The sequence below is a fragment of the Dasypus novemcinctus genome, chromosome 10 (assembly GCF_030445035.2).
Source record: "Dasypus novemcinctus isolate mDasNov1 chromosome 10, mDasNov1.1.hap2, whole genome shotgun sequence".
Classification (NCBI taxonomy): Eukaryota; Metazoa; Chordata; class Mammalia; order Cingulata; family Dasypodidae; genus Dasypus; species Dasypus novemcinctus.
This window is the reverse complement of record NC_080682.1, coordinates 33,486,568-33,509,855: the sequence shown is the minus strand read 5'-3', so window position 1 is coordinate 33,509,855 and position 23,288 is coordinate 33,486,568. Positions and strand designations below refer to the sequence as shown.

Genomic DNA, 23,288 nt, shown 5'->3' with positions numbered 1-23,288 from the left:
AGAAGGTTGGTGGAAAAGGAATTTTTACAGTTAAAGTTAAATAAAATTTAATGGGTCTATCTATAAAATTGTATAGGCTTTGGTGTCGGGTAGTATGCTGATGCAAAGTTAAAAGTTTTTGTTCTTTCTCAAGGCCTCTCACCATTAATCTGTTTTGGTAAAAGTTCTTATCCTCAGTCAGTATACAAAGAAAGTCTGTCTTGTGTTTCTTGTGCTTATCGTTTCCTAGGTATTCCAAGAAGGAAAGCTTTATCTCTTAAAGGAACATAACGTTCAAAACTGCTTTCTCAAAACCTAATCCTGAACAGTAGCCTTTTATTCCAAACTAATTATAAGAGATTTGTTCTTTTACCTTGAAAGAAAAATTAAAGTAATAATTAAGTTCATTTGATATGTTATAAGTTAAATAAAAGGTGTTTTAAAGTGTTATAAAATTAACAAATTTTTTCTTTCCTTTAACCCTCTGTTAATTAAAGTTGTCTGAGTGAAAGTTTTCTATAAATGCTTAATAGTGTATAAAGTTACCAATATTTCAGCATAATATTTTAAAAAAATGTACAATGTGGTTGATTATGGTTTTAATTATTATAAAAGAGTATATGTCACAAAAACAACCTCTTATCATAGATCAAAGTAACAACACTAGTATGCAGCAATCCCAAATACTGCTAGTTTGTTGCAAAAAGTTAATGTCCAGCTGTATTGCTATCACTGTTTTAAAACTTGCTGAGACTCTCTTTAGTGTCTTACACAAATCAAGCCAGCTGCATTCCTCTATCTGTAAAAAACCCAACAATAAACTTTTGCAGTGCTTTTCAAGGCTGTGTGCATAGCCAACCATCCTGCACAGTATTTACTGATAGTAATAGTAATGGAAAAGCAGCATACGTTACTTCTCAAAAAGAACAGCTTTAGCCAACTCCTTATTCATCTGCTCAATGCACAGAGCTTTGAGCCAACATTAAAGTTTTACAAATGTTTTAAGAGCCCTTGAACATTGTCTCTGACTCTAACTATGTAAGTCTTACTGTCAAGCATATTAAAACAGCTCATATCTTTGCTACTGATGAGTTATCTCAACTTTTCGCTGACTTGCAACATCTTATTAGTTTAAAACAGCATCCTATTTACATTGCTCATATACGCTCTCATACCTCTTTGCCTAGTCCTATGACATCAAATAATGCTCGAGCTGATTTATTGGTAAGGTGTTTACAAAGTGCTCATGATTGCCATGCTTTAACTCATATTAATTCTAAAGGCCTGTGAAATAAATATCAAAAGTTAACAAGACTACAGGCACAAGGAATTATCTGTACCTGTCCCACCTGTGGACCCTTAACTACAGTGTCTTTTCAGGCTGGGACTAATCCCAGAGGCCTGACTCCGAATCAGTTATGGCAAATGGATGTTACTCACATACCATCCCTTAGTAAACTACCATCTGTTCACGTTTATATTGACACTTATTCTCATTTTATGTGGGCTACTGCTCAAAGTGGGGAACAGTTTCATCATGTTAACTCACACCTCTGTTCTGCTTTTGCAGTAATGGGATGCCCTCTGAAAATTAAAACTGATAATGGACCTTCTTAGATTAGTAAATCCTTTGAATTTCTGTTTAAAATATGGTATTAAACATGATACCAGCACTCCTTATAATCCTACAGGTCAAGCCCTAATTGAATGCAACCATCATACCCTAAAAACTATGCTTTTAAAACAAAAAGGGGGAGATGATGGCATTATAACACCAAAAGATCAATTAGCTAAAGCTTTATTTACTTTACATTTTCTTAATGTTTATAATTCATTAACACCTGTGGAATGTCACTCTGGAAAATGTCAAACATCTACAGTAGATACAGGAAATGAAGATCAACCAATATTCTGGAAAGATACTTTAAGCAATGTATGGAAAAAAGGCAGGATTATAGTAAGGGGGTGAGGCTATGCTCTTATCATTTCAGAAAATGGAGAACAAATTTAGTTATCTGTGAAAAGGATTAAACTCCAGAATGAAGAGATGGAGTCTTCTACAACTTCTGATGATGGTGATCGTAAGTAATAAGGAAGCTGACAGTAATTACACTTATTAGGCCTATGTACCTAACCCCCCATTACTTAGAGTGTTAACCTGGAAAAGTCCATTCTTTCATATATATCTGAATAAAACCCATATATTCCCTATACCAATTGATAATCGATTGCCAATTAAACCCTATAAAGAAAAAGAATCGATAATCTCATATTACCATTTGATTATCAATGCTTATGCATTGGTAATCATCCTTCCTGTATGTATGTTAAAAATCAGGCCATAGCTATCTTCAAAAATAATAATACTCAGTTTATTGTGACTTTATTTCCCTCTTACGATTTAATCATGACTAAAAATCCTACTTATGATTGTCCGCAAAAAGACAGTAGGGATAAAGAAGGATGGCAAGAATGCCATATAAGAAGAGAATCTGTCATTTTTAATGATTCCTATGGAATAGTGTGGGAAAGTGCCCCTATGGGGAGTCCCATTGAATATAATGACAGATTTATTTGGCATGGTCTAAATAGTAAAGGACAACAAAAAATAATTTTTACTAAAAATAATAGTGTTTGGAAACAGAAGGGGAAATGAATCCTTTCTCCATGGTGTAATATCACATCTATACATAAACAGAAGTATCTGTGGAAAGTTTTTCTAGGAATAGCTCCTACTATAGAATGGATTGGGAATAATAGTAAGAATGGTCAATATCTGCATTTAAATCAAATTCATCTTCAGGCATATGTAAGAAATCCTTATGTGTTTGTGGTTGGGAAATTAACTATAACCCAAAAATGTTCTGTTCTATAAAAATGAGGCCTTGCATCCTAGTAGCCATTACCCCACAACTAACATACTATGGAGAAGGCAAACTAAAAAATTTTACTATCCCCATCTGTGTCAAAGAGAGCTGCCTTCCTCCCTATATTGGTAAAAAATTAGCCTCACAGGTTCAGTCGCTGCAGCTGCCACAGCACGTGGTGCTCTTGGCCATAGCCTCATCAGCTTGCAATACTTTGAACAATGACAAATTAGCCTAGAATCCAGTGCGCAGTCTCTTAACGCTATGCAGCAGCAACTAACATCCCTCGCCCAAGTAGCTTTACAAAACCGCAAGGCCCTTGACTTACAGCTGAAAAAGGGGGAACCTGCCTTTTCCCCAGGAAGAATGTTGCTACTATATAAATAAGTCTAGTATTGTTGAGCAAAATGTTAAAATACGAGAATTGCGGGAAGGGATACTGCCCTCCCAGTCATCCTCCTCCCCGATGTTAGTGTTATTAATGGAACTGAACCTGTACCTGTCCCCAGCATGGACTACATTGCTGGCCACTCTAGAAGAACTGTGCAACTTATCCCACTTTTTGTTACCTTAGGCATTTCTGGAGCCCTAGCCACTGGTACTGCGGGGTTAGGACTCGCTTTTACCCAATATACAAAATTATCCAAACAATTAATTGATGATGTCCAAGCTTTATTGAGCACTATACAAGATATTCAAGATCAAATAGACTCTTTAGCTGAGGTAGTATTGCAAAACAGAAGAGGGCTAGACCTGCTTACAGCTGAACGCAGGGGAATATGTCTGGCTTTACAGGAACAGTGCTGCTTTTATGCTAACAAGTCTGGCATTGTTCGTGATAAAGTTAAAAGGCTTCAGGAAGATCTAGAAAAAAGGAGAGATTTAGCCAACCACCCCATATGGAATGGACTCCAAGGGATACTACCATATCTGCTCCCCATACTAGGCCCATTACTAACCATACTCCTTGTAATATCTTTTGGGCCTTGGGCCATAAAAAGAATCATTCAGTTAGTTAAGGACCAAATTGACTCCGCTCTTGGTAAGCCTATTCAGGTGCATTACCACCGGCTCCACCTCGCTGACCAAGGCATGTCCATGGACCATGCAGACTGTCTCCCCTCCTGGATGAACTCTCCCCACCAATAAGCTGCTGAGTGCAAGGCACAGCACTGCAGGAGACAGTTAAAGGTAAGCACAACCTAACTGATCTCTGAGAAGTATGCCTCATTGCTACAGGGGTGCGCTCTGTTTGCAAAGGCCACTAAGCAAGGTGCTTCGACCGCATTCAGCCTGCAGAGATGGGTGGGGTACGTCGATAGCATCCTAACTGCTCAGAGAGCTAGGCTGGCTAGCCAATGACGGGCAACTGAGCCAACCTGACAGTCAACCCAAACAGAGACATGGCCTTTCGCCACCATGCCTCCCCACAACGGATATCATCGATGGCTCTCATGGGTGGGTAAGACGGGTCACATGCGTGAGTGAGGCTTACAGCATGAGTGAGCTGAAACGGCTCGCCAGGTATGGTTCCGACCTAAGACAGGCACAGCCTCCCCTCATCTGCCTTTGCTACACAACCCCTTCCCAAAATATCAGAGCCATCTACATCAGGGAAATGAGGCCTCTACTTCCCTCAGCTAGCCTACAAGAAATACTGTGCTAATAAAAGAAAAACGGAGGAGATGTTGGGAGCAGTCAAAATAAAGTACACGCCGAACTCAGCAGAGCCAGCAGCACGGCTGCCAGAGAGGAGCCAACTTTCTCATTTGAGTAAACTATAATTAGTTCACCACAACATGGCGGGTCCCACATCATGGCAGAACTCAAATCTGCCCTGTCACTTCCTTGTTCTTCTCCCTCCCTGCTCCTTTGTTCTCCGTTTCCCGCCACTGCCCAGACTGATAAGATAGTGCGCAGGCGCAAGACATGAAACTGAAGTCTGCCTTCTACATCAGCAACAGAAGTAGCCAATCCCTAGCTTCCACCTCCACCCACCGCCCTTTCCCTTCCCAAGAGTATATATGCTTTGTTCCCTCAATAAAATTCGCAGCTTGATCAGAACCCTGTCTTGCTGTCATTCTTCGTGTCTCTTGTCCCACCATTCTTTCTCGGCAGGTTTCGAGCCCTCGTTACCATCCTGCGGGCCGGGGCAGCTGTCTAAGATAGAAAGTATTTTGTTGCCACAGAGAAGCTAGGAATATTAAGTAAATTAGTTCTGCCAACCCCTAAGAGGCAGCACTGAGGGTTTCTAGGAATGACTGGATTTTGTTATATTTGCATTCCAAATTTTGACTTCTAACCAACCTTCTATATGAAGACCTTAAAGGAAATGTAATGAACCCTTAATTTGAACTGCTGAATGTCAAGAGGCAATGCATGCTATTAAAGAAAATTTTTAAAAAGCACCAGCACTTGGTTTCCCAGACATAAGGAAACCTTTTGATCTATTTGTGCACATGTAGCATGGGGTAAGACTTGGGGTATAAACACAACATTTCAGCAGTACATCATGGCCTGTTGCTATTAATAGGCATTATTAATAGGTTGGTGTATGGGAATCCTGTATTTTATGCATGATTGCTCTGTAAACTCACAACTTCTGTAATAAAAAAATAATAATAAATGGATAAGACCAGTTATATTGACAATGACACAAAGATTCCATTATATTTTCAAGGTGTAATACTGGAACACTAGAAAGATACTGTTCTGGCAAATGAGTTTTACAGAAAATATATATGTGAAGCTACAGCAGTAAATAAGATTTGAAAGGGAATTAAAATTTCCACTTTCACTTAAGATGAAGAAATCTTCAAAGACCATTTCCTCCTCCTTAATAACTTAAAAAAAAACACTAATTTAAACTGTCATAAGTTTACTTGATTCCATCACAATGATGAGGTTGGAAATATCTAAGAAATCAAATTCCAATGGGGCACAAACACCTAAAAGAGGAGATGGAGCATATTAACTGTTTCACCTTTGACAGAGGGTGAGAGAATAGGTGGCCACTGTGCAAGCAGATAGGATTAATACAGATAAATTTTAAAAAGTTGTTAAAGCCAAGTGTGAGTTACTGTGCTAATTGGGAAACTTAGGGAACATAGGATTCACAGGATTGAATTCACTATAAATATCTACTTTGCAGGTCTATGTAAAGTGTTCTTGAGAAAGACTAGGGACAACCTGGGAGACCTTCAGGCAAGGTCAATATGTAACTCACAAAATACCAAAGATCATATACTTGCCATATATATACAAGTAAAATGTATCACAGAATTATTACAGGATTGGGGAAGTTGAATTGCCGTCTCTAATACTTAAAGATTAATTATCCCTGGGAAAGTCACTGTAAAAAGAAGAGACAAAATTATGGATATAAAGAATGAGAAAAGTAATAACTCTATAGTTCCCCACAAATATTAAAAGGACAGTAATAAAATGTAATACTGTTAAATTTTATAATTTAGATGAAATACGCAATTCTTTAATGATGCACACAGCAAAAAAAATAAGGTAAACTAGACAGCTCTTTACACACTCAAGAAATTAATTTTTTCCTTAAACAATAGTCTATATGTAAATAAAAGGTAATTTTTTCCCCAATGTGAAGCTCTCACATTTCCCTCATACTGGGTTTTAGACAGAGCTAAGAGAAACTCTTAACACTTGCTGAAGAATATACATATTGGAATTGTAGAGCAATAACAGAGGAAAACTAGGTCCCATGGGTATTTCATGGAAAAGAGCCACCCACAAGCCTAGTCTGTTGAGAGTCTACACTGTTATATTCCAGGACAATACTTCCCCCATAGTTTGGATACTCTGTTTCTGAATTGCTTTCTTACAGAAGAGAGCCTTTTCTTGACTAATACAGATTCTCTCCCTAGCCCAATCACCTGATATATTTTTCTTTTCTCTACAAAGTTCTCTCTTTTTCTAAGTTGGAAAATGCATGCATTTTTAAAAATATTTAGCTGGCATTACTAATGTAACATTGTCTTATCTAAGCATATTTATAGATGACCAGTCAGCAATATATATCTTTCAAATAAAACTTCATTTTGTTATTTTCTTAATAATGAACAATGAATTATTTTTTCAACCATAATTAAAGTTAAATATGTTATAGGTAAACAGTCATACAGAGTAGTGAAAAAGAATGTCAGCTCTAAAGTCAGACTGTCTGGGTTCAAATGTGAGTTTGTCCTCTAACCTGTTAACTGAACATGACTAAGTTATTTAACCATGCTGTGTCCCAATTTCATTCTCTGTAAAATTCAGCCATTCAAATACATCTATTGAGACACTCTTCTAAGTCCTTGGTATACAGGAGTGAACTTACTTGGCAATAATCTTGTGCTCATAGAGCTTCCAATGTGGAGGAAAAAAGAGAGGAAATAAAGGTATAGGCAAAATATATGAAATATAAGATGGGATAACTGCTATGGGAAGCAAATGCAGCAAGGTTGAGGAATGGTACAGAGCTGATTTCAAATAGGTTTGTAAAGTATGGGCTTATGAGGAAAAGAATGAGAAACAATCCATGCAGTTATCTGGAAAAGGGAATTTCAGAAAAAAGAAAGCCACATCAGGATTAATCAGTATAAAGGAGTATCAAGAGGTTAGTGTGGCTGCTCCAAATTGAGAATGACAGATGGAATAATAAAGGATGAGTTCCTAAAAGTAAGAAGGAGGGGCAAGATCATGTCAATTATAGGGAGGATCTTATATTGTTTTGACTTTTGCCTTTACTGTGATGGGATATCTTGTAAGTTTTGTGAAGCAATGTGATATGATTCAATTTACTCTACATAAAGAAAATTAGAGGATTACTTTTTTTATAAAATATTTTTTTTTTATTTTTAAAGAACTTTAGGTTACATAAATATTATATCAAAAATATAAGGGGTTCCCATATACCCGAATTCCTACCCCTCCCACACTTCCCCACATTAACTACATCTTTCATTAGTGTTGTACATTGTTTACAATTGATGACCACATAATTGAAGGATTGTACTAACAAAGGACTATAGCTTATATTATAGTTTACACTTTGCCCTGCACAATTTTATAGGTTTTGACAAAATGTATAATAGCCTGTATCTGTCACTGTGATGTATGATACTACCAATGTGTCAAAAATGCCCCTATGTTGCACCTATTCTTCCCATTCCCCCCTTTAGAAACTTTGGTGGCCACTGCCTTTATCTACTTTAGTCCATAGTACATTCCCCCTTTATGTTTGATCATTCCTCAATCTTGAGGATTTTTTTTCTTTCTTTCTTTCTTTTTAATTTATTTCTCTCCCCTTACCCACCCACCCCCTCAGTTGTCTGCTCTCTGTGTCCATTTGCTGTGCATTTTTCTGTGACTGCTTTTATCCTTATTAGTGGCACCAGAAATCTGTGTGTGTGTGTTTTCTATCAATTTTTTTAATTCTTTATTTTCTTTTAAATGTTACATTCAAAAAATATGAGGTCCCCATATACCCCCTACCCCACCCACCCCACCCCTCCCACATCAACAACCCAATCTTGAGGATTTTGGAGTGGTGATGCCTACCCTATCTTGCATTGAGAAGGTGCTTAAATCCCATGGAACAGATGGCTTGAACTGTCTTGGAGTTGCAAAGGTACTCCACATCCTGGGATTGTTCACCATCACCTTTTTGTTAATCATCTCTGGCAAGTCCAATAATGGAGGGGTAGGTGTTACAACTCTGTTGAGATTCTGGCCTAGACCAGCATACAAACTTATTGAAGATTTAAGTCTCTGAGACATATACTTAGCAAGTATAGTGCTAGGTAAACGTTCATATAAAAGGGTCAAAAGAACCATGTGTGGGGAAATTAGAGATGATTCTAATTCTGTTTCATTGGTGAGCATATACTGCAAAGTAAGACCTGTTTACAGGATGCTGAATTCCGGAGATGGTCTGTCCTGCATATAATGTCTAGATGTGCCCAGAGTCCTCAGGAGCTGCACTTTTTGAGGCATTGTATACTGTGGATCAATGAGATCATGCTGAGACTTTCATAAGCCTACCCTTGGGAATAACCACCAAACTCGCTTTGAAATCTCTTAACCATGAAAACTAAATTGTTTGTAATATTTCCCCCTTTTCAGTCAAAGATTATTTGTTATTTTCCAGATTATTTGTTAGTTTGGTAATAATCCCTCAGAGCCAGGGAAACTCTTCCCTGGGAGTCATGTCCCACACCAGCATTAACATGCTCAGTTTGACTTAGAGAAAAGCCACATTTGAGCAACAAATAGGCTTTCAGGAAGTAACTGTTATGCAATGTATAACCCTATGCTGTTTCAATTTCACACAAAAATGTTCGTAAATAAAACAATCAATATCAAGTCCTGGTGCATTGGTCTGTTCTCCTTAGATAGGCACTTCCCAAATACTCAGTGTATTCTGCTTTATTAGAGTATGTAGCAGGATTCCCCAGGGTGGAAATTCAATATTCTTTTGGTGATTACACCAGTTTCTGCCCATTGAGACAATGCCCCATATACACTTGAACATATTCACATGCCTTAGAATTATGCCCCAGGTGCATCCCTCTGCATCCCCCTCCACACATAATCACCCATCACCAACATCCTGCACCTCTTAAGACTTTCCTAAACAAAAACTATTATGGTTTTCCATTAACTGAGCTTATGTTTTAAATATTTTATGAACTCACATGAGAGTTATCTTGTGAAGATAAACTATGTCAACTATATACCTTAAACCTGCTGACCATTGTATGACATTCAGTAGGGATTAAGTAAATATACTCCCTTTAATTAAGGTTATGGTGCAAGCTGTTAGTCAAGTACAAGTTACTTTGGGGCAATGCATAGCTCAATTACTACTCCTGATCTATCACAAACCATTAACTCTTCCTTTTGATAGAAATGGGGTATTTGGGTCTTTGGAATGAAATTTATTGACAGACTTTTGTAGGTGATAATCAGCCTGAAGTTACTATTACTATTAATGGAAAAGTGTTTTGGGGATTAATAGACACAGGAGCTGATGTGCCCATCATTGCTAAGCAATATTGGCCTCAATCATGAACATTACAAAATGTCCCAACAGTCTTTACTGGCATTGGGACTATGACAGATATTTATCAAAGTTCTTCTGTTTTTGATGTGTTAGGACCTAATGGGCAAAAGTTTATGCTACAACATTATGAGGCTGATGTAGGACTTATTCTGTGGGGCTAGGATTTACTTAGTCAATGGGGAGCATTTTTACATATTCTTATGCTTTCAGAGCAAGCTTAAACTATTTTACATGGATATGAACTATATTTACTAATAGATCAGTTATTTGGAAAAACAAAGGAAGGTGGTAACCTTCCCCATGGACTAATAGTACACAAATTGTTCAGAGAAATTTATGGAAAGCATTTCTTGGACTAGCTCCTACTTATGAGTGACTCAGGAATGAGAATGACACTGGACAATATCTTTATTTTAATCAAACATATCATTTCAAGACATGTATATGAGATCCTATGTTTTTGTGACAGGAAAATTAGAAATTAGAAATCAAACCCTGTTTTGTAAAAATTGTACACTATATACTTGTATTTCTGAAAATATTTTACAGGAAAATGAAACTATCATGGCTGCTTGGAAAAGAAAAGAAGTATGGGTTCCAGTGCGTATGACCCAGGTGTGGCAGTCATCACCTGAAAGTCAATTGCTGTTACGTCTCAGACAAGCATATATAAAATGAGCAAAGCAACTAATAGAACTGATTATTGCTGGAATACTGGACTAATTGGAATAATAATAGGTGTCACCATGGCTCCCATTGCATTGCATGAAACAGTTCAGACCCAGCAATATGTTCATGATTGGCATAAAAACACCAGTGACTTATGGCATAGTCAAGAGCATATTGATGAGCAGTTTAATAATATAGTTAATGATTTAGAATCTGTTATATTGCATATTGGAGATCAGTTGCATAATCTAAACTTGTTGAGAGGACTTAAATGTGATTGGAATGAAAGCAATTCTATATTACACCACTTGTATATAATTCTTCAGAGATAAAGTGGGAAAAAATAAAAAATCATTTACTGGACCACAAAACAAATATCTCCTCAGAAATTGTTGAACTGCAAAAGAAAATATTAGAATTGTCTCAGAATCAGATACATGTAGACACTGATAGAGATGTTTTTTCTGATTTAATTTCTATATTAGGAAGTTTAATCCTGTAAGTTGGTGGAAATCATAGCATTTTGTATCATCCTTAGGAATAGGGATGGCTGTTTTAGTAATACTACTTATTACAATGGCCTGTTTTAAATGATATGTTACACAGCAATTACAGAGCACTGACCAGATAGAACAAGCCAATAACCTAGTTCTTGCAAGATCACTGCAAAAAAATATTGTGCCAGAAGAGCTTGGCTGATAGTCAATGACAGATAAGACTCTTAAATTGAGATAAGGGCAACCTAAGACAGGCACTGTCACCCTCACCCTAAAACAAAAAGGGGGACATGAAGGAAGTAATGACTTGTTGGCTGAAGAAAATAAGATGTGGTGTAACTTAGGAAACAGAGCAAGAAAAGAATGTTCTTTGATGAGAGTCCCTTAGTCAACAGGACAGGAATGTCTCTGGTTAAGATCTATTAGGTCAACAGGCCAGATTAGAAGAAAGAATAAAGCTGCCTTAAAAAGTTAAGGCCTGTCCCTGTTTCTAATTATAAGATAACAATAGTAAATCTGTCTCTGCTTTTTGGGCCTTTAGTATGCAAGCTTTCTCTATAAACATGCAGCTGAATGGAAATAAACTTGTCTGTGGGCATTGACTCCCAGATCCCCTGATCCCTTCTCTTTTGTTATTCATTCCTGATACCCTTCAGGCTGGATACAACAATAGACCATCATAAACAAAAGGATTTTGTCTTAAAAAGTACTTCATACCAAGAAATCACATAATTGATTTGGAGACAGTGGCCACTGGTGGGGCTGAAGGCAGGGAGAAGGAAAAAGAGGTGTAATACGGGGCATTTTTGGGACATGGAATTGACCTGAATGACACTGCAATGACAGATACAGGCCATTATATATCCTGCCTTAAACTACAGAATTGAGTGGGAGACAGTGTAAACTACAATGTCAACTATAATCCATGCTTAGTAGCCATATTCCAAATGTATTCATCAACTGCAATGAATGTTCCACATTAATGAAAGCAGTCTTTAATATGGGGAAAGGTGGGAGGTATGGGGAGTGGGACACATGGGAATTCCTTAAAATTTTTTGTGTAACATTTTGTGTGATCTAAGTATCTTTAAATATAGATATTTGTGTGTGTATGTGTATATATATATATATATATATAAAATACTTCATACCAAGTTTGGTATAAATACTTCATACCAAATCTTGTCTATTTAGGCTATGCATTGATATACATAGGAACTGGAAAACAGTTAAGTATTTTCATATTTTCCAAAGTTTATATTACACTTATTTAATAACATCATACATCCTTTCCAAACTGTTTTCCATTAAAATTTAAGCAACCGTGAACTTATTATTGTCTGAAAAAATCAGAGAATCTGTTGACCAACATTGCCAATACCAAGAAACAAGATGCATTTTCTAAATTGTAGAAATGTGCCTAAATTAAAGCAAGGCAAGCAATGTTCATGAAGACAGAGGCCACTTGATCCTTTCCCAAGGAGTAGGAGTTTTTGGTCTTAAACAAGTAAAAATCATAGTCCCTGGAGGTGGAAGGCACAAGTAAAGAAGGCTTTGTGTTTTTCTGAAGTAGAATTAGTTCTCAGGATAGTAGACAGGATAGACTTTTAGGACACAAAGATTGCGATGAAGGACACAATTACATTTGAACCATTGAGAATGATCTTCATGATTTCAGTTTCACTAGCATCAAATTCTCCTTCACATACAGGCCGCACATTCTATGAAGGATAATGGATATTCTCAAAAAGGCATATATCTATATAACATAATTACAATACATATTATAAGGGGAGTGCTTATGTTAGAATGTATCTCATTTTGATATTTAAGGTCTTCATTCAATTAAATTTTTGAGATGTATTAATTTTGCTAAATACACACCAATTCTCTGTTTCCTTCTTGTCTCCACTAATACTGTAATAATGTTATTAAATTTCTCTTATCTATATACTCGCATCCCTTAAATGCATTGTTTTGTTTAAAAAAAAGTTGCTTTTATTTCTTTACTACTGATTTCTACATGTACCAAAACACACAAATTTGAGTGTGTAACTCTGATTATCCATGACTGAATATTGTATGAACTATATCCAGGACTGGATGGATCCTGATTCCAGGCAAATACACACATTCAATTTCTAATAGATACTTGCAAGATTACTTTTATCAATATACATTCAATCATCAATGTACAGGATTTCAGAGTTCTGAAATCTTGCATATGAATGTATGCTACTTATGTAAGTGGTAACTATTGAGACAAATAAACTCAATCACAATAAATTTGATAGAGCATTATTGTTTTATTAACCTTAATATATTGTTACATTTTTATAAATGCCAATCTCTATTTGAAATGTAAATAAGCAAAGTTAATGTCAACAAAGAAATTCAAATATTTTAAAAGAGAAACAAAAATATGTTTCATAGTTCTTTAATATTTTATTATTGTTAGTAGTGGTAGGATGAAGAGTTGGTTAATGCTGATAAAGTAGTTGATGAAGTCACACAGAACTGACACACTTTATAGAAGAGGTATTCTGTTCCTTGCCAAATAATTTTTTTTGTCTCCTGGACACATGACTAGACTGTTTCCCATCCTCCCTTGCTGTTAGGTACAGCAAAGTAATGGAGATCTAGCCTAACTCCTGTGTGGTATCCCAGCATCAAAGTCACTTTGAGTCTTCCTTGTTTGCCCTGACTGGCTTTTTACACTGGCTTTATGCTGTAGAGTCTTTATTTTCCAATTGATCAACAATAAAACATTGATAATATTGAAAAAAACAAAAGTTAGAATCAAGGAATGAGATAAGTGCTTACAGATACAGAGAACATACCATTGCATGCAAATAAGTGTTCTTTTTTTTTGTCTTTGCAGCCATAATGATTATTTGGTGATCCAGAAGCAAAACTTTAAGCTTACAATATGAACATGAATTTTTTTAACATATACTTCACAAAACTTTCTAAATAACATGATATAATCTCCTCATGAGCCCATGTCTACATCAATACGTTTCTGTTGATCAATGAGTAAACATTAATAACCATTCCTATCCAATAATGTATTCTATTTGATGATTGAATTTCTTTTTGGAAAGGTGTTTTCTTTCCTTGAAATTATCAGAATCCACTTCTCACTTTTTTTTTTGTCAAATATCTTTTGTGATTAGAATTGCTTTTAATGAAGTAGACCTTTAGTTAACCCAAACTCATGTTCATTTTGGAAATGAGGAATAGTTTATTTTCACAACATCTGTGTCAACAAAGCTACTTCTCCTCAGGTAAACATTATTTCTTCTAAAAATGCCATGATAAGCAATGAAGAAACAAATCATAGCTGTGACAGCAGCTTTGAATAGATGGCAACAACTAGTGTCATAATTCTTTGAAGAACCTCTAACTACATAGTAATAATGCTCTTTAAGAGTAGGAAATAAAGTTGTACAGTTCTCGATGGAGATAAAGAAATATCAGAAAGGAGAAGTGTGGAAAGTGGAAGGAGCCAGTAAATTGGTGTAAGGCTAGGGGAATGGAGAAGATGAAGGGCAAGTGGGAAATTGTTCTCTGGCGGAGTGGCTATATTACTCTTGGAATAAGAAGGGCTGAGTTATGATGTAAACTTCTGCTTTTCTCAGAAGCTTTTGACAGCATAGGTATTTGGATTTGGGATCTTTGAAATTCCAGAGAGAGGGATATGCTGCTTAAGCCAAAATTATCTAGAATTTAAGGGAAAGGAAATCCCTATTTTTGAAGAGTGAAATTCCTTTATTTTGCTTTTGAATTTAAAAAATATAGAATCATGATAATTGCTACCTTTTTCTTAATAATTTATATACTATAAAAGCCTTTACATACATACAGTATAGGCATACTTCATTTTAATGTGTTTCACTTTATTGTAATTCATAGATATGGTTTTTATTACAGATAGAAGGTGTGTGGCAACCCTACATTGGACAAGTCAGTTGGTGCCATTTTTCTACCATATGTGGTCACTTTGTCACTCTGTGTCACATTTTAATTAAGGTATGCATATTTTTTAGACATAATGCTATTTCACAATGTATAGAATACAGTATAGTATAGGCTGATCTTTTATATGCATTGGGAAACCAAAAATTTGTATGACTCGATTTACTGCAATATGTGCTTTATTGCAATGGACCTGAAATGGTGATCACTGCCAGGTATGCCTGTAATGAGATGCATATACAATTTTGAGGTATTAAATCACACTCTTTAAAACAAAATGATATACTCAACAAATCAAAAGTATGGGCTTTCTTACACTGATATTTGAGCTTAAATTTGAGAAATGGTCCTTATTATACTTCTGAATTATGCAATGTGTTGCCTGTTCTTAATCTCATATTATTGACAGTATTTAATGCATGCAAAAAACTAGATTTACACAATTGCAATGCTTTCTGTCCAATCCCTAAATTATAGACTTGGATAGGAGCTACGGCTTCTGCTTCAGTTACAGAATTGGGGTCCCCTGTGGTTGTTGTTTCAAGGCTTCCTAAATACATAGTTATGTCCCAAAGTACATTTTTCATGACGGTGCCCTGTCACTCTTACATCACTAGCACAGATTAGGATCATTGTTTAGATGGAAGATACCATAGAACTCCCTGAACACCTATATATGCAGAACCTGGGACTGTAAAAAAGTAATGTTAAATGAAGTATACTTTGACCATAGAAGATCAGGGATAGCAGATAAGTTATTTTTCCCATCTTACTTCTTTGCAAGCTTGAGCTTTGCTGATGTGCCTAATTGGTTTATGGAGTTGGTTTGTCACTTATAAATGATAGTGTAACAAACAATATTTCAGTATGTGTATGGAATCTTCGAGTAAATTCCTCTTTTGTTCGTCTTTTAAAGAGGATCCCATGTAAAGTTAGATTAAAAAATAGCTTTAGCTTAGTAACTTGCAATAGGTATATACTGTGTAGACATTTATGGAATTATTTTATTGAACACTAGTAAATGAGAGAAGTACAAGATATTAGATTGCTCTTTTCAAAAATATGACAATGCATAAGTAGTAGAAAAACATGCTTATTCTCCCATAGATGCCCAAGTGCATGCCTGAATGAGAAGGATGAAAGGTAGAATCCTTTTTCTTTTCTTTTGGAATATTTTGCCGTATGTCTTATAGCATGGTTTCAAGCATTCATATTTTCTTTTCCTCTAAAGTGTTAATTTTTTTCTGTGCTATAAATTGATGTTCAGCACATCTCTATGATGAAAATGAGAGCCAATGAATATACACTTTTAATGAATTATGCAAAGTGTGGGACTGTATAAAAGAGTGGTGGAAGATTCATTGAGATTAATAGGACAAATATGAGAACGTTTTCTCTGAATGATAACAAGTATAAACATTAATATAGGTTGTTAATAATTGAGTTGGTTGGCAGAAACTATGCCAAAAGTCAGATATGGGCTATGGTTAGTATTAATATTTTGAGGATGCTCTTTCACAGTTGTAACAAATGTTTCACAGCAATGAAGGTGTTGGTGGTGGGGAGATGTATGGAACCTTGCATGATGATATGCATGTTTGTATTGTAAATTCACATATTTTACTATACATTGTCTATTCATGCTCATGTATGAGTCATATACTTTAATAAAATTTTATTTATAAGTTGACCTTAATATCAAGATTTAAATGGGCCCCAAAAAGATTGCAAATTGATGGAAAATGATGTGATAAAAGGTAAAAGTAATAGCAAAAACTTTAAGCATTGAATAAAGGATGGAGATGGAAAAGAGGATGATCTGGTTCTCAAGTACAGCCAAAGAAAAGATTCTTACATACCTCTATCACCATCAGACTATCTTTCAGTTTTTAGGAAAATACATATATTATGATTAACTCAGGTGCATTTATTTATTTTCAGATATTGTTTATGAAATATGTTTGTTTTAATTATAAACTTTAAACCTTTCTATATATGGAATAATTGGCTGGATATTTTAGCTTGAAATAAAATGCATTGGTGTATCCATTTAAAATTAAATCAATGAAAAACTGGCTATTTTTTATCCTTCAATTCACAGAAGAAATTGCCATCCCTTAAATAAAGAGATTTGTAGTTATTAGCTTAAAATAGTTTGAAAGAATAACATGGATTAGTCAGGAATCTCTTCAGTGCATCCTTCACATACTTTAAATTAGAGGATTCAACATAGATATCCTTAGGGTGTAAGTGACGTGGGGCATTGTGTCACTCTCTAATGAGGTATTGTTCATTGTTTGAAAATACATAAGAAGAGTACCAAATAACACAGTGAAAGCAATGGTGTGAAAAACATGGGTATAAAAGTATTTTTTTCTCTCCCTCTGAGGAACATATCTTCAAAATGGAGAGGACATCATGGAAGTCGGATATCAAAATATTGATCCAGGAAAACAACAAATCATTACCTGAAAAGGTAAAGATGACTACTTCTGGATTGTGGATACCAAAGATAATGCTGATGGAGGGGTTTTATCACAATAAAAATTGATTACATTTGAAGAGCCTTATGACTCAGAGAACAATCAAGGGAAGATAGTCATGGCAATAGTCAGACTGTACAGGTACATGAGGAAGGTAGGCAGGACACCATCACCATGGAGAGCAGGGAAGGGAAATGGAATAGCTGCATAGTGGTCATAGGCCATTGCATCCAGAAAGAAAACTAAGAATCCACCCAGTTGGTCTGCACAACCAAAAATAGGAGATGGTTTCCTTCTTAACCAAGAAATGGACCAAAATTTTAGGACCAATCATGGTAGAATTCCCAAATTGGTGATAGCCAATCATCAGAGGAAATATCTCTAAGGTGTTTGAAGTTGATAATCAGCACTATTGAGGGTTGATGTCCAGACTCCCAGCCAAAGTAAGATGACAGAACACCAATGAGACAAGGAAAAGAGGAATCTGAAAGTTCAGATGATTTGAGTCTCCCATGAGAATAAATTGAGTCACCTTGGGGACTTTTTTTGTTGTTTGTTTGTTTGTTTTTGCAGTTGTATAGATGCCATTTATTTATTTATTTTAAAAATAATATATATTTTTTTGTTTTTTGAAAAATACTTAGATTACATAAATGTTATACAGAAAATATAGGGATTCCCTTGTGCCCTACTCCCCATACCCCCCCCCCACATACCCCCTCCACCCTCTGACATAAGCAACATCCTTCATTAGTGTGGCACATTGATTGCAATTGATAAACATTCCCTGGGGCATTGTCAGTGAGCATGGACCATAGTTCACATTGCAGTTTATATTCTCTCCCACACAATTCTGCATGCATTGGGAAGATATAAAATGGTCTATATCTGTTGTTGCAATGTCATTCAGGATGATTTCTAAGCGCCAAATGAAAATCCATATTACAACTGTTTTTCCCTCTCCCTGCCCCCAATGCCTCCAGTGGCCACCTGCCTCCACACTCTAGGACATAGTTCATTCCTCAGTTCTGAGAGTTCTGGAATGGTGATGTCCATTCCACCTCTAATTGAGAGGGGGCTTTTATTTCATACAGCTGATGGATAGGACTCTCCTGCTTGCAGTTGTAGGCTCTCTTGTTTCCTTGGTGTAATGGTTGACAACCCTCATCTCCTTGTTAGTTGTCCTGGATGAGTCCAATGAACTGGAGAGTAGGTATTGCAACTCCCCTGAGGCTCAAGGCCAATCTGGTACATGGACAGCTCAAAGATTCCAGTCTCTTTGGCATACACCTACAAGCCATAGCCTGAGATATAGATTTAAATATAAGGAACAGATGAGCCATGTGTAGGGAAGCCATAATTGAGTCCAACTATGTCACTCTCAGGAACACAAACTCCAAAGTAAGGCCCACTGACCAGGCACCATTCTCTGAAGCTATCTACCCTGACCATAGGACCCAGGTGTCTCCAGAGCCCTCAAAAGCCACATTATTTGGGGTAGTAGCCACTTTAGCCATCTATGAGATCCTTCTGAGATGTGCATAAGTGTTACCTCTGGACCTTCTGACTAACTTTGAAATTTCTTAGCCATATTAACTCATTTGTCTTTACCTTTTCCCCCTTTTATTCAAGATCATTTTCCAGTTGCACTGCTGGTTGGTGCTTGGTAGTAATCCCTCAGTGGGAGGCTCATCCCTAGGAGACATGTCCCATCCTGGAGGGAAGGTAATGCATTTATATACTGAATTTGGCTTAAAGAGAGGCCACATTTGAATCACAGAGGCTCTCAGGAGGCAAATCTTAGGCATCCCACAACACTAGGCTAAGTTTCAATTTCAAGAGCAAAGGCTCAAAGCATAGTCATCAATGTCAAGGTCAAATAAATGGGCCATCCTCTTTCACCAGTTATTGCCCCTGAACTTGGGGAACTGTTGCTGTTCCATTAGAGAATGTGGCAGAGCTCTCCAGGATGGGAATTCAGCATTCTTTCAGTTATTGTGAGTCTCCATTCATAGTGACAATGCCCCATGAACATCTGAACATATTTATATACCTAATAGGTATGCCCAGGTGTTTCCTGTCCCAAATGCACCCCAACCAACACCCTAAACCCATAACACTTCCTTGTCATATTGTCATAAGAGTGTTACCAACTTTGTACTTTCAACCACATACTCACCAAACCCCAGTGTTCACCTCTCCCAACCCTTTCCCCAGTTCTATGGACCTTCCAACCCACCCTCCCCAATCTTCCCACCTGTTAAACTTGCACCACCCAACCCAATATTATCACTACCCTGCTGTCATATCCCTTCAAAGTCCAAGTACACACTTTCAACTTATCGTAAATTATGTCTGTATGGGCACTGGCTCACATGAAAAAGCTGTTAACATATTATTTAACTCTCGATTATTATAAGTGTCTGGAAATATTTTCACAAAAACATATAATGTCTAAGTATGGAGTAACACTTTGACAAGTAAGTTGTGCATCTAAGGTACTCAAGGAATTACAGATAAAAAAAATCATGAATCAGACTTATCTAGGAAATTACAAGTAGTTGGAGAGCATGGCAGTTTTACATTACTATAGGAATCCTCAAAAGAGAAAGATTACGTTTATATACTAACTTATTTCAAAGTGTTATACCTTTGATTGAATGGAATTCAGTTTAGTGTTCCTTGATTAGGTTATCTGTTAGGATTGATTTGCGGCTTTTGATTAGACCACACCAGTGGTCATGTCACAGGATGAGTTCCCCCCATTTATCTGGTCTTATATAAACAGACATTCACTGAGACTGACACAAGAGAAAACAGGTAGTGAGAACTCTGTCATTTTTGATCCTGCCATGTGACAGAAAGAAGACTTAAACAGCTGAGGCCCTGGGGAAAGATGAACCACTTGCTAGATTGCTTACAGCTTAGATTGGGAAGAGACCAGAACAGACAAGCCTGATATAGGAGGCCCATAAAGAAACAAGCTCTATACCAGGAGAGAGAGGACTAAAGAATCACTTAAGCATGAAGCCTTTAGAGTCTGGGCCCACAGTGCTCAAGATGAAAGGGTGATCCCTAAAGGGAAGTCAGAGACCAGCCAGAGATCAGTGGCATCTACCTTCCACATGTGGCAATTGATTTGATGAGAAAACACCTCTTATGCTACCTTGAGTTAGGCTTTCTATGGCCTTGGAACTGTAAGCTATTACCCCTAATAAACCCCCTTTATAAAAGGAAGCAAATTTTGTTAGTTTGCATTGACACCCCTTGGGCAGACTAATAATTAAAGTAAGAAATACTTTAGAGCCATCATAAAAGCATGAGAATAATACACTGAACATGAGACTGGAAAATTATAATGACCCATTATTAACCTGTTGCTGTACCTGATAGAATAACAATGACATTTAAACAATGAATAAAATAATTACAGCTTTTAAACTCCATATAAAAGAGAAAGATAAATGGAACCAAATTATATTCCAAAATGTAATAATATCAGAGCACAAAATGGCAATATAGCAAGAAAATAAATAAGTTAATATCATATAATAATGCAAAAGAAAATTTAACAAAGCTAAAGCTTCAAGAAAATCACATATACCAGAGATTGGATAAACATATGAAGTATATGGCACAGGAGTCACGGTATACATCATCCATATGGAATCTAAGTCCCTCTCGATATAGAGGTGGAGTGGAGAGCATCATCTGAGGGTCCACGCGATGGAGGAATAGGATATGGATTAGAGTGGACTTACTGATATTCTACTATGGAACAGTTGTGTCTAGTAATGGAAGTAATTGTGGCATTGATGTGGAGAAAATGGCGAAGGTGGTTGCTGAGGGCAGGGAGAGGGAAGAAGAGATGTGACGTGGGGGCATTTTCAGGACTTGGGTTTGTCCTGAATGATGTTGCAGGGACTGATGCTGGATATTATATATCCTGCCATGGCCCTCTGTGTGTGCTGGGGGAGAGTGTCAACTACAATGTAAACTGTTGTCCATGTGGTGCAATAGAGCTCCAAAATGTATTCACCCAATGTAATGGATGTGCTACAATGATGACAGAAGTTGTTGATGTGGGAGGAGTGGGGTGAGGGGGGTGAGGGTTAAGTGGGAACCTCATATTTTTTGTGTGTGTGACAAAAATAAAGGGAAAAAAATAAGTCAGAATAAACTTGACATAAAATTAAAATAAATCTAGTAAAATTTAGTAAACTATGAGAGTGATTAACCACCATAGGAAACATAATTAAGGAAAGAAAATATGAAAAAAGATAGCTGAGAAGAAAAATCAATTAAAATGAAAAATAAATTTTAAAAATTCATCACACTTGACATAACTAAAATGTTTAACTGTATTTTCAAAATGTTAAAAACTCAAAGCATACAATTATAATGGATAATTGTATATGGATATGTCACAAGCATTTATTTACTATTTCAATAATAGGAAAATAAGTAAGATGAGTAAGTCAAAGGATTTTTAAGTACCAAATTTTAAAAGGGACAAGGAAATAAATTTTTTTCCTTATCAATTTTTATTGCATATGATACACATGTAGAAAAGTACATATATTATAAGTGCAAGTGAATTTTCATGCACTAAAGTATTCTTTTAAATAGGAACAAGACATTGAAGCAGAATATTATCATCACTCCCTTATGCAGCATTCTAGGCACGACTGGAAATGTATTTTTCTAGGAAGGATCTATGGAAAATCCTTTTCTGTGATGGCTTTTGACAAGTTTGCGTGAGCTGATTAAATGCCAGGGTGAGTGCAAGAAGACACAAGGCAAAAGGAAGAAAAAAATGACTTTTCAGTTGGAAAGTCTCCACTGAAGACATCTCCCTAGCTCAAGCCTTTGGGTATAGCAGGATTTCTGAGCCAGGGCTGGAGGGGGCAAGGCTTCTGTCCAGATGTTAAGGGAAATGAGCTTCCACCCCAGTGCAAGATGGTATGGAACCTAGGCCCTACTCTTTGCAGAGCAAGACTCCTCTCCAGGTGCTTAAAAAGGGGGGACATCCACTCCATTTGCCCCAGACTACAATGCATAGCTTGACAGATGGCTCTCAGACCTTGAAATCTAACAGAATTTGTAGGTTGGATTTCAACCTTGCTCAGGAAACCTGATCCCCTTTTTCTCTAGGTTTCTGACCACTGGAAAGGGAATGTCCTATGCCTTTCCCTGTATTAAATTTTGGAATCGGACAACTTGTTTTCTAGGATTCACAGTTCCAAAGATTATAGGAAATTTGTCCCCACAATTGGCCACATCCTCAACTGATTTTGATGATACTTTGTGCTTAGAGATATTGCAGAAAGACTTAAAGATTGTGGATAATGGGATGGATAAATGTATTTTACTCATGGGTAGATCATATTTTTTTTTGTGTTCCAGAGAGAAAATCATGGAAGAGTGAATTACGTGAACCCCAATTTAGACATATTAATTATATTAATCCTCATCCTTTGGGAATAAACCATTTTGGAAAATTAAACCTCCTCTTGAATATATTATTTTCTTTTAAGGTGTGATCAAAATTAATTAGGGTGGGTCTTAAATACCCTTACTGGGAACTTTATAAAGAGAAGAAATTGGAAACCAGAGGCTAGAGAAGGCCATGCAGAAAGAAGTTGGAAAACAGAGAAAACAATAAGTAATAAGATCAGACGTGAGGAGAAAGAGATCTCCTAGTGACAGGAAGCAGAGATAAAAGTTCAGGAACCCCCAA

General features: G+C 36.5%; 1 long non-coding RNA gene across 1 annotated transcript; it reads left to right on the top strand.

Annotated features, from left to right (window-relative positions):
• Positions 1–1,094: 1,094 nt before the first annotated feature.
• On the top strand, positions 1,095–23,054 carry LOC111764886 (uncharacterized). Its single transcript, XR_009187566.1, has 4 exons — positions 1,095–4,037; positions 15,021–15,119; positions 17,455–17,541; positions 22,955–23,054. It is a non-coding gene; the product is annotated as an uncharacterized lncRNA (long non-coding RNA).
• The last annotated feature ends 234 nt before the right edge of the window (positions 23,055–23,288 follow it).